This window comes from Ptiloglossa arizonensis, chromosome 1 (assembly GCF_051014685.1).
Source record: "Ptiloglossa arizonensis isolate GNS036 chromosome 1, iyPtiAriz1_principal, whole genome shotgun sequence".
Classification (NCBI taxonomy): domain Eukaryota; kingdom Metazoa; phylum Arthropoda; class Insecta; order Hymenoptera; family Colletidae; genus Ptiloglossa; species Ptiloglossa arizonensis.
In genome coordinates, this window is record NC_135048.1 from 23557526 (window position 1) to 23570717 (window position 13192).

Genomic DNA, 13192 nt, shown 5'->3' on the forward strand with positions numbered 1-13192 from the left:
TGGCGCGCCCACCTTTCGATTTCTGGGTCAGGTCGGAAGGGTGTGGTGAATGCCTTGAGTGCTGATCGCTGGATGATTTATCGAAACGAGGTTGCAATTTTATTAGACACCGGTGACCTTCGGTGCTGTTCGCTCGTTGGTCGACTTTCCGTGGAAAGGCGCGGCTTTTCCTCCCGTGGCCGGCTCGTCTCCTTTCCGAACGAAGTAGTTCTCATCGAGAATTATAGAGATGAGTCTTGCTTCCTCCACCGTAATCGCTCGAACGACAACTTGATCGTCGTTCGCGAAACCAGTGAGCTGAAACATTGCCGGTAACTAACCGCGATGAATTTCGGTTTCTTGGGATTACCGTACGTGTCACGAACCATACGACCACCTTCTCGGTATCTCTGGTCATTATTTCTGATATTCGGGAAAACAGGAGAGAGCTGAAACAACTCCGTGGAATCTGTTCGGCAACGAAAGGGAAACCATTCCTCGAGAAGCTATATGAATCTTCTCCGCTACGAGGATTAAGTCCCCCACCTCGTACGGTACAGTTACGATCCAGTGTTATTTGTACGTCATCGTAACTTTTCTTAACCCTATTAATTTCACTCGTACGACTTCGACCTTTATATTTCGCGCGACACTATTTTTATGTAAGCGCGCTATTCGTGCAATATTTTCTTCTTCTCTGTACGGTAACGTCCGACGTCTTCCAATTTAATTCGATTAAACGAACTGGTACGTTGTTGCACGTTCCCTCGTTGCGCATAGGACGCATCGAAGAGTTTGGATCGATCATCGGGAGCGTGTACTCGTTGATACAGTCGGTATGAACACGGATCTAAGTATCGTCGGGTTTAGAGTTACGAGAGGTTTTTATCGGTGATGATACGAAGCATTGTTTAAAGAGCGTAAAGTACAAGAAGGAGTAACTCTATACTTATAAATTGACAAAGTACAATAGTCGCTCTGTTACGGTTGCTGAACGACATCGGTTATCTACAACTACGTAGTACCCCGGTGTGTACTGTGTTTACTTTGCACGACCTAAGGACTCACACGATAAGTCGTAGGTAGACACGTAACAAAGTCTTTCACGTAGCTACGGGCTCACGGTTGAGAACGTCTTGTAAACACCGAAACTAATAATATTTGAATCCGTATCCGTAGCAATCTTTTTACCGGTAGAATTATTCTCTTGCTCTCCTCCTATTAACGAAATCTCATTCTTCTTCCTCCGTTATTATGCTAATACATTTGTTACACTGTTGCGATGTTTGTACCGTTCACCTCAATCATCGATTCAAAGATCACGAATACGCGCGTACGCACGTATATCTTTTCTTCTCTTCTCCTATTCTCATTATACATTATTATTGTATTCTTATTGCGTTCTCCAAGTTAGGTTAATAACAGCGTACGCCCGGCTTTGTACCGTAACCTGTACTTATCCTCGCTTCCATACTTTCCGTTTTTACTCGACAGTTCGTTTCATTTTGCGCGCAACTCTGACGCGCGGTACTATTATTATACCATAAAAATGCCCCAGTTCGTTCGAACTTCCACACACACGCGTACAAGCCACTCTGAAGAACTTTAACCGAGGATTTCCACGGTGTTTGCGTTTCCGTGTGTTCAATTTCCATTGTAATCCACGGGAGCAACGATGTACGCGATACAGGGCTCGGAGGAGGTCGTTCTTAATATCTTCGACGACTACGCGGACTTCGAAACGAGCATCGAGCCTCGAATTGGGTCAAACATTTTCGAAACGCTTCGCGGATCCCCATCGTCGTTGAAATCTCTGCCCTTTGATCCGGCGCCGCGTTTCGTAAAGGGTGTGTTCCTTTTCGCGGGGGGTGCTGACCGAAAACGTAGGGAAAAAACGAATAGAAGAGATAGGAGAGAAAAAGAAAACGAGAAGGAAAACTACTCCGAACACGGAAATAAAGTCTCGCGTGGGACGAACAGGGCACCGGGTAGTAAGGTGTAGAGGATAGCAGGTTGCCGTGGCAAGGTAGAGAAACGGGAGCGAGACGAGACGAGACGAGGAAGCGAGAGAGGTCTGGGGCCGCATAAACGCCGGTGAGAGTGAATGGATCGATGAAACCGTCTCGACGCACCGGGCGCCATCGCCAAAACACCGTCAGATTCGCGGGCCAAAATGTCAGGCGTACGTCGATCTTCGGGATTACCGTTTCCACGTACGCGTACTGTAATTTGGCAAATTGCGAGACGTCAACGGGAGCTTCCCCGAGTCGTTGAACAAACGGTTTAATAATATGTACGCCGATCGTTGACCAAGAATCGGAATTGCACGCCAGTAAACTTCAAAGGGGTCTTTCGAAGGCCTCCGGTATGGAAGAATCCAATTAGTAAATGGCACGGAGCTTCGAGAATTCGACCGAGGGAAACAAAACGGGAACACCGAAAGACGAAACGGGTAACGCTACGTCAGAGTGTTTACCGGCTAAATTCAATACCCCCGGATAGAGGAGCTTCCCTTTCTTAACGTAGACCTACGGAACACTCGAGAACAAAGATGCACTTTGCTGACTCACTGGATGGACTTACGTTCCATTTCTACTCATTCTACATCCTGGTCTCGTTCCGGTTCGAACGCTTTCTTGGGTTATTTAACGAGAAGCTTCGAGCAGAATCCGTGAAAAGTAACGCGACCATTTTCGAGATAACCATCCAACTGCCAGAAAGCACGAGAGTTCCTCGTTAAGCCACAAGTTGGACGGAATTAACACTCTCGTTGTACCCTAATCGGTAGATTGAAGTTAATATACAGTTCAGCATGGAGGATCTTCGTTTTCTACGTGTAACCTTAGAGAAGATTGTTAGTCGAGAACAAAGGTGTGCTTTGCTAATCTCACCGATGAACTTATATCCAGTTCTACAGACTCTCCATCCTAGTCTCGTTCCGGTTCGAACGCTTTCCTGGGTTATTTAACGAGAAGCTTCGAGCAGAATCCGTAAAAAGTAACGCGACCATTTTGGAGATAACCATCCAACTGCCAGAAAGCACGAGAGTTCCTCGTTAAGCCACAAGTTGGACGGAATTAACACTCTCGTTGTACCCTAATCGGTAGATTGAAGTTAATATATAGTTCAGCATGGAGGATCTTCGTTTTCTACGTGTCACTTTAGAGAAGATTGTGAGTCGAGAACAAAGGTGTGCTTTGCTAATCTCACCGATGAGCTTACGTTCCAGTTCGAGAGATTTTCCAACGTAATCTACTCTCGGTTCAAACTGTTCGGACGCTCTCTTGGAGTATTTAATCTAGCTTTAAGTGAAATCTGCGACGAGTAACGCGACCATATCGGAGATAATAATCCAACTAACGAAAAGCACGAGACTGCCACGTTTTGTCGTAAGTTGCCAAGCGGTGAAATTAACACTCCGCTGACTGTACACCAGTCAGCGAATTAAACTCAATACGCAGCCTAGCATAGAGAAACTTCGTTTTCTTCGTACGACCCTACGAGAGACTTCGAACAGAAAAACAAAGATGTACTTTGGTAACTTTAGCTAACGCGACAGTTAAAAGTTAGAACGTGGACTTTCGGTACAGATTCTAGAGATTTTTCGCGGTAATAGAGATCGGTTCGCTTTCGAAGCTGATACAGGACCACCATGTTTAAACACGGTTCGGTTGCCGAGGATATACAACGAGCCTGGAACTTCGAGTCTCGAACCGTGAAAAGTAACGCGAACGTCTTGGAGATAAAAATCCAGCTACCGGGAGAACACGAGACTCCCTCGTTTATGGATCGGCCAGGGAAAACGCGAGTTGCTGAAGGCAGCGAAATTACAGTCTGCTGACTATATACTGATTAAACTCAATACTCGGCCTAGCATGGAGGATCTTCCCTTTCTTTGTGTAACGCTGCACGAGACCACCTTTGAATCGGGAACAAAGGTGCTCTTGGTACTTAGGTACTAATATGAGCGAAAGGTCAGCTAAACGTGGACTTTTGTTCCTCTACTGGAGTTTTTCTTTTGTTTTATATACGTTTCAAGATTTCCTGCTTCAAATCGCGCGGACACGGTTCTGCGATATTTACGTATCCGGAAACTTGAAATCGAATCTTGAAACTGGAAGTAACACGATCGTCCGTAGACAAGCATTCGATTATATAAAAATATAAGAGGTGGATACCTCGTTCGTGGATCTCGACAGTGGTGCATGAATCGCTAAAGACTGAGAAATTAACACTCGGACGATTGTTCGACGATACTTGAACACGCGAAATCCGCGTGCAAACATCGAGGACCATCGAACACGGTGGCGAGATGGTCTTATGGTTGAACATCTCGCGTTCCGTGGAGCGAAGACCTTAAAAGTCGACCGTCGGTCCCGACGATTATGAGCTATGCTCACTGCCACTTTATCCGATGTCGTGATCACAATGCTATGCTTACACACTCGGGGTTGTCGACCCAGACGAACGGTAGAATTTTATGTGATACGATGTTTGTCTACGGAGGTTCTAATCGTTTAGTTGCGTGTCCAAGTCCATCAATCAGACCGTACTCATTGCGATACTGCATTTCGATGTCTCCGAAAGGCTCCTCCTCTTTCTACTACGGTACGTGTATTTGATGACTTTGTGCTCGTTCTGCGTGGCACGAAAAATGCCTGAAATTTATGATGCGAAAACTGTTTTATCCATAATCGATGGAGCGACCTGAATTTCACGCAGAGGAGGCAAAGTTGTTTTTTTTTTCAGAGAAAAATATTTCGTTCATTTCTGTGAGCACTCTTTGAAAATTGTTCTCTTGAACGAGAAATGTTAATTGTTACCGCCCTAATATTTATTCGTTACGATATTTTCGTCCCCAAAAATTGTCCCAATCTGATACTCCTCTAGGAAAAATTTTTTAAATATTTCTTCAAGGTTTTGGGTCGCTAGACAAGATGTTTCTCGTTCAACGAGCATCACATCGTCCTGAATTCTGACGAGAAAAAGTTCACGCGAACGTCCGACCTTGCCTCTAAATTATCGCTTCCCTTCCCTCAAAACCCACATTTTCATTCCACACCCTATAAACGTTCTCCGCAAACAAACAAGTTTGCAACTATTATCGATTATCCAAACAAATTATCTAGATCGGAGCGAAACGTCGGAGCAGCTGTTAGCCTTCGTCTCTGCGATGTACTAAAACCACCGCTCGTGTTATATCTCTTTGTACCCATAGTAGGGCGAACAAAGGTACTCGACGCGATCTCTTTCACCCTCGCGCGCCGAACACAAGGTTATTTTGACCCACTCAATATTTTTCGGTCAAACGCGCGTACATTTACGAAAACAAATCGTTCAATTGTATATACATATTTACCTATATATTTCTACAAAAAAATTACCTTTCAATATCTCTACTTATATACAAAATTAAAAATACTTTACACACAGAGCGTCCCTCGAAGTGCAATAATATCGAGTAGATAATTCCACGCGAAATAGCGAATCGAAAACGAAGACTATCTGTTCGAAAACGAAGATAATCTTTCGAGAATCGATTTTCTCGAGAACGAAGACAATCTTTCGCGAATCGATTTTCTCGAAAATGAAGACAATCTTTCACGAATCGATTTTCTCGAAAATGAAGACAATCTTTGGAGAATCGATTTTCTCGAAAATGAAGACAATCTTTCGAGAATCGATTTTGTCAAAAACGAAGACGATCTTTCGCGAATCGATTTTCTCGAAAACGAAGCGACACATCGAACAATTTTATTCTTCGTTTTCGATTCACATCTTTACATAGAATTATCCACTGCTCGTCGGTACTACACTCTGGGGAACACTCGGTATGGAAACATTTATTCGCAATTCCTCCCCGAGACTCCTGCACGATGCAGATCCCATTGTGCGAATCGAAATGACCCTGCGCAGTGTCCGTCCCGTGCAGTACGTCGAGGGTTAAACGTCGTCGGCCAATTATCTTGGTAATTCGCATGTGTACTTGCGCGTAATTAAAGCAACGATCGAAACCCGAGGATCGCACCGAACAACGACTTCGGTGGCGTTCCGAACGAGAACGCCGCGCGTTCGGAGAAGGCTGTTTTCTCGTTTCGCGGGGACCGACGACACGGCTGCGCACGCATGCAAAACAGCGCGAATCGGCGGGCCTCTTTGATCTAGAAAGTCCGAGGGGAACTCGAGCAGAACCGTTCACTTTCGCGATTTCTACGGCGATTCTCTCTTTCTCGTCGCGCGGAACGCGGGAATCATCGGGTCGTTCCGCGCGTGAACGTGCGTTTCTTATCTCGGTCGAGCGAGCGGGTATCATCGATATCGGTCGGCTGAATTTTCCCCGTGCTCGAGGCTACCAATCCGCCCGAGCTGGAGAACACCTGGAGGGTAAATCGAAAAAAGAAAAAAAAAAGAAAAAAGAAACATCGGTCGTTGGAAGAGGGGACACGGCTCGAAAGGAAGCGCCTCACCGAAGATAAGATTGTCGGCGTGGATGACACAATCGATTGGCCGCGTGCATGCAAATTACGCGCCGCTGTTGTTCGGTCGCTCGGCTCTGCCTAGAAAAAGAAAAAAAAAGAAGAAGAAAAAACGCGTGCCTCCGCGTCCCATCGGCGTACGATTAACGCAACGCGTACGATTGTTGCAAAACCGGGGAAAAATGTTACGTCGCGGACGCATAATACGAGGAACGGACGGGTGATGCAACCGTTGGAATAACAGCGCGGTAAATACCTCGCTTAAAGATAGAATTTCAACGCGGGGATACGAGAAACTGTGTCCCACCGACGTTGTTTGCGTTTCTTCGGTACGAGTGACCCGCCGAGTCTGGAATTAAGAACCCGCTGGGCGAACGTCAAAGCGATACAACCACTAACGCGAATTAAAAACCACCGTGTGTTCCATCCACCCTGGGAGTATTGTTTCCGAGTTCGCCGAGCTTGTCAAACAAGTCCGTACGCGACCTTACTCGGATTAGGTATTTTAATTGCACGTAGCTGAAACTGTTTCAGGAACGATTCGTATAAATTGGGATTCTTCGGAAGTACGTAGGATTTGTACAACCCCAACCCTGCCTCACCTTCGAACTTCAATGCGACGCAACCGGTAACGTGAATTACAAACTTTTACGTTTCCCGTTCTGTCTTCGTGGAAGCGTCATGGGTCTCTCTCAACCGTAAAAAGAAGACTAAATGCAATTTAGGAAGCGATTGAAAGTTCGTCGACTGTATCTTAAAAATTATAGAATACTGTAACTTGCATCGATGTCGTACCGATGTCCAAATCCGTTTACTCTCTGCTCGGTTTATTGTTCGAGTTCGAGTAACGAGAAAGAAAATTTTCTCCACCGAGCCTCGGTTAGAGGAAACCGACGATTCTCGATCTCGAAACGAGGGAAGAACCACCATCGTTCGACTTCACCTTTGGACAACTCGGAGCCGTGAAACTCGATGAAGGTATGTAAGATTTTACCTCCCCCCATCGGGAGGGTAAAATTTTTTTCTTTTCAACGATACTTCCATGCAAATCCGATCCGTGTGAAAAGAGTATAACGCGCGGATCGTTCCGTGATGAGAGATCATCCACGGGTGGCTCTCGATAACCGACCGGACGGTTCGCCGCGGATCTGACCTAAAAATTAGCGTAAAAATCTGAGGAAAGCGGCTTGCGCGTTCCAGGCAACCGCGCTTGCAACTCGCTCTCGAGTAGCTCGCTCAGCGTTTTCGCGAGTCGAGTAGCGGGGCGTGCGCGTGCGCGCTGGTGCACACGAGGCTTTCAGAGGAAGTTTTTCGGTGAGCACCCGGCCGACGAGAGCCTCGTGAGAAAAAAATCTATGCGAACACCAGGGTTGGATGGAGTGAAAAAAGTCACTTGTAAGTAAGAGAGCGAACCAGCGAGCGGGAGAGAGAGAGAGGAGGTAGAGAGAGAGAACGATTTCTCAACTTCCCCGATTTCCAGCCACTTATGGCTAATTGAGTCGACTCCAGACTCTTTAAGCCTCGATTTCGTTTCGAGCGGCGGGCCAACGAGCTTTTCCAAATTCCTCAGACACCCTCGAGACTCCGAGCCGCGTTTAGCAACGGCGTGAACCAAAAAACTAATGTCAAGGAGCCGATGGCTACGGGGAAGAGACGTGAAAGGAACTCACTCCTCCGACCTTGTCGGCTTCAAGAGCCATAAAAACAGCCGTAAACAAGTTCTGTGGTAATCTGCGCGAACGCGAGGGGGGAAAAAATGACACGACGCGTAAGAAGAGTCCTTCGACACTGATTTCCAAGAGTTTCGGACCGATTGAGACGACTTCAGAAGTCGAGCAACTTTTTCCACGAAGCGAACCTAAACGACCAAAGTCGCGAAGAGTGGTCGATCGTTCTTCTAACCCTCCCGAGGGCTAAATGGTTCGCGTTCAGCCCTACGAGCTCGGAATTTAGTGCCGGAAAACACGATACATTCTACGGGACACGTTTGTCCAGAGTATATCAAATTCGAAAGATATTATTTCATCGTTCGATCTGTACGAGTTTTGGCTGTAGATGACGAAAATAGTCGTGGTTAGAGTATATACTGATGGAACAAAATGTGATACGAATATGTGTAGACTCTTATCGCACGATCGGTTTGCAATCTGGCAACACTAGTAAATTTTATGGCAAGATTTAATGGTCGTTTTTTCTGGGTGAAAATGAAATATGATTTTTTTAGAGCGTATAAACGTTTCATTAAATTATATATTCTCCATTTTGGAAAACGAAATGACTTTCAGAAAAACCTAATAATATTGTTTCTTGCGCTATAAATATTACTTATTCGATGAGAACATATTTTTTAACATATTGGGGACTTCTAAACAAATTCGAGGACTTTTAAAAGTAATCCAGGCCCCTATTGTTATCTGTAACTTCAAATAAACCTGTATACGCTCTGTATTTGTAATATAAATAAACACAGTCCTCTTATCGCAGGAACCGAGCATTTACAAGTGCCTCGAATTTACATAAAAGAAAATCATTCGAAAATTCGACATTCCCCATGATAAATTCACGATTTGGTAACACTAATAATTTTGGCACAAAGGTACCCAATGTCGCACCTCTTTCCACAAATATTAGTTATTACACACTAAAACAAAAATTTCCTTTCAATACCTACATTAGGTACCTCTAAAAGGTAAACGACCAAGGCCCCAATCGATCTTCGACTAGTCCCGAGTAAACGTCTCTCTATTCCGTGTATTTAACACACAAAACTCGAATTCCTCCACAAGAACCGGAAGAACCATTGTCGCGATGTCTCGTAAATTTTTCGAACGAAAGAACCGTACCAGAACCAATCTAAATGGGTCTTTGACCTACGGGTCAAAAGCGACCCGTCCCCGGACTCCATTCGCCGATCAACGTTTACAAAATCGTACAATTACCCACCGCCCGAGGAACGCTCGCGAATCGACCGAGAGAGATACGTACGTCGAAGTCCCGTGGGCGTGCAGAAAAAAACAAAAGAAAAGAAAACAAAAAAAAAAGAAAAAGAAACCAGTTCGAATAATAAGGATAAATAATTTCCCGAACTAATTGCTCGAACTCGAGGCAACAAAGGTCGGCTACGAACGCGCAGGATACCCCACCCGGTTACCCTCGTGCACGAATGCTTCAGCGACGAAGAATTCGCGAATCTGGGACAGTTTGATCGATAATGGCGTAAACCTGGCCGCGGCGATTCCAGGAATGGCAGCCTAATTGGATCCCCCTTAAATAAGTATTTCAATTTATCCGCAACGCGCCAGTTGCACGGCACGACGACCACGGGCCTTTTGCGAGGAGGAGCCGCGAAAACGTACCGTGGATCCTTTGAAAGACCGAGAAATTCAAAGGCGCGGAACGATTAACGGGGCATTAACGAGCAACGGCTGCGGAATCGACGTGTGCGATCGAATTAACAATAATCTGATTGGACGATTCAACGGACAACTTTTCTGTACGTACGTCCCTTTATCGGGGCCGATGAAACGCGATGGGCTCTCGTTCGCGATCCTTTCTTTCGATCCGAAACGAGAATTCGAGGATCCGCGCGCCCCCTCACCCCCCCTCTCCCTCGTAAGCGCTACGGAATCGAAGTTCGGCGCGAAACATTCGCGACGGTGCTCGACGGTTAAATAACGGTGAATTACGCTTTCGAAAATACTAGGTGGGGGTGGTGGCGGTGGTGGTGGTGGTAATGGTGGGGGGAGAGGGATTTTGTTTGCCCGGGCTCTATTTGGACTACGCGACCTACTCGTTCAAGGTCACACGTCGTCTGCAGCATTCATAGCGATGCACTCGGCGTGCATTCTGCGCCGACGAGAATCGATAAACCACGGCAAAGGGATTAAAGAGCCTCCTGCACATCTCAACCGCGAAATTTTCGCCCGCCAATTTTCCATACTAAGCCCTCCAGCGGGGTTTATGTGTGTACAATCGACGTGCCCGCGTACGTACGGATCGATCGGGCAATTAGAGTATCCACCGGAAATAATTAGAAGATCCGTGCCGGAACGTTTCGGTTTACTTTTCGAAATTTCCTTTCGTTTTGAGAATATTCTTCACCGTTAAGTGGAACGATGAGGGGTGTTTAAAATCCCCTTAACGATCGAAGAATTATGTTCGCACGTCGAGCAATTAAAGTTTAATCTCGGTGTAGGTGCAGTCGATCGGCCGCAGGATCAATTATTAGTATTATCCTCGCGCGGATTAATTTATTTAGAGGATCGTGCACAACATTCGCGCGATACTAACAAGATATTAATTAAATTGACCTTTAGCGCCAGCTTTAACCTTTACGCGGTGTGAAATTATTTTCCACGGAGAGAGCGTGTTAGGCAAAAAGTGTCGCGAAAATTGGGGGAGAAACGCGAATAAAAAAAATTGATTCTCATTTCCGTTTGTACACATTTCAAAACTACGCGACGGGTCTTATCCAATTTGGCCATCGTAGTTACCTTTTTTTTTTTTTTTTGTTGTCGGTAAAGCAGTCTAAATTCGTTCATATTCGAGAACAAAAATTTACATTGTTCTTAATAAAGACGATCTAACGTTAATAATAATACGAATGGACAAACCACGTGGATGTTAATCTGTACGTAACAAAGTATGAAGATTTAAGAGATTTTACGATGGAAAAACAAAACCGCAAGATTGGACTGCAAAAAATTAACGATAACAATTCAAAGATAATATTAACGCTTAAGCGCAACGTATCTACGTGTACTCGAACGTGTACTATTCTTTTTTTTTTTCTTAACCGCGAAGGTTGCGAATCAAAATACAAAAACTGATATGTACCGTATATGGTACACCACGCGGTGTAAGATCAAATTCGTTTACAAATTCAACACACCGGATGTATATTATTCTTGGGAACGTTACGTCGCTCGATGGACGTAAACGGTCCTAATATGGTGTTAACAAATTTCAGATAACTCCAAAGTACAAGTATTAGCGCGAGGACAGTCCGTAAATTAAATTGGAACTAGTTATCTCGGCGTCGAGCTACTTCTTTCCTCGAGGGATGAAGTAATTGTTCCTCTAAATTATATGCTCGTGTCGGTTGACCGCAGTGTACCGACTATTATATTATCAAAAAGGGAAAATGTCCATCGACGAAAGATTCTTTTCATAAAAGTGGTTCTTAAAAGAAAATTATTTTAGATCGACGCATCAATCGTTTCGTATCAACGCAATCTGGTAGCTGAATGGTTAAGAATAACAAAATCAACGAACGCGTAAAATTACGTACACCTTCGTCTTTATAAAACCGTCGAGGTGATTTAAGTTCTCAAAGCCCCAGCGTTTCGATCACGTGAAAAACATTGCCCCGTAACGACCGCGCGTAACAACAAATTGGAAGGGACAAACGTTACGTCATCGCATATGTAGGTACGCAATAGCAAAATTGGCTTTACGCTGTAAAGACGTCTCTCGACTGGAATTACACGGGAAACCCTACTTCTATAAAACACTCCAACCTTCGAAGCATTACGTTGCGCGATCCACGCGTTTATCGTCGAAATTGTTGTAGGAATCCGGACTGCACCGATTATAATCGCATAAACAACAGCTTCGTAGATAAATCCCGAGACGTTCTAATTTTAGCGCGACTTAATCACTCGGGCCACGCTAATTCCACTGTCGAACGTGTTTACCGAAAGATCGGATTAATATATATATATATACAAAAAAAAAAAAAAACTATGATCATTCTGTATTGCGTTTTCTTTTTTGCGGTAAAAGAATGAAATCATTTGGAGGCGAAAGGAAACTACCGTGAATTTTAATGATGCCGTAAAATAAAACAGATATTTATGGAATCCGACGCGAGCAACGCGTTTCTGGTCGAAAGGACCAAATGTGAACAGTCTTCGATACAAGGCCAGTCGACTAGGACACATGTAATTTCAGTTACGTCTCGGTATCGAAATATTGTACAAATTGATAATAGCAATGGTACGCCACAAATTTTTGATAAGAGCTAATTAGAAACGGATGAAAATTTTATAAATGGCTGTAGCCGTAGATCAATAATCTAACAATATTCTAAATAAATGAATACATCACGTTCAATGAAAGAACCATCCGTATTGTATCGTTTCCTAAACATGTAATATTGGTTATTCCAAAAAACCTAGTCGACACTCCGTTTCGACTTTATGAATCAAAATTACATGTCCGTGTTCGTGTTTATGCACGTACGTACGCACGCTCCGATCCAGAGCACGATATCAATCAATAACAACCATGAATTAATCGCGGAACAAGGGATGAAATTGACAGGTGACATACCGTGGTTGCTTCTCCGAGAGATCGGAGCTCCCTCGCTGCGGTCTCCTTCAAATTCGATCGGTGATGAATCGCAGCACAAGAAGAAGAAGAAAAGCACAAAAATGAACACACGCAACACGCACGGATTCCTTTTCGTTTCGACACGTTCGCGTTGACTGTCTTCAATTTACATGCCGTGAAAAACGCGAAATAAAGGGCAGCGAAAACACCGCGAACCGGCTGACACGACCAACAACCGCGCCTCTAAAGCTTGCAGCAGCAAACTGGCATTTCTCGTGCAGCAAACTTTCGCGCAAGGGCGCAGCGCGCGCTCCAATTGGTCGCGGGACGCGCGGCTAAGCCAATCGCGATCGATCGTTCACCGAGCGTTGACCCCCCTCCCCACTACCCGTATCATAACACAA

At 44.9% G+C, this 13192-nt stretch overlaps 1 protein-coding gene across 3 annotated transcripts in view; it reads right to left on the reverse strand.

Moving 5' to 3' along the window:
* LOC143150226 (uncharacterized) overlaps positions 1-13160 on the reverse strand; it is a 96514-nt gene extending 83354 nt beyond the window's left edge. Inside the window, exon 1 of one of the 3 annotated variants that reach the window (XR_012993000.1) lies at positions 12789-13160. The gene's annotated coding sequence lies outside the window, so the exon portion shown is untranslated. The remainder of the gene's footprint in view (positions 1-12788) is intronic. The other 2 variants (XM_076318348.1, XM_076318366.1) reach the window with 2 other exon arrangements.
* Positions 13161-13192: the final 32 nt, after the last annotated feature.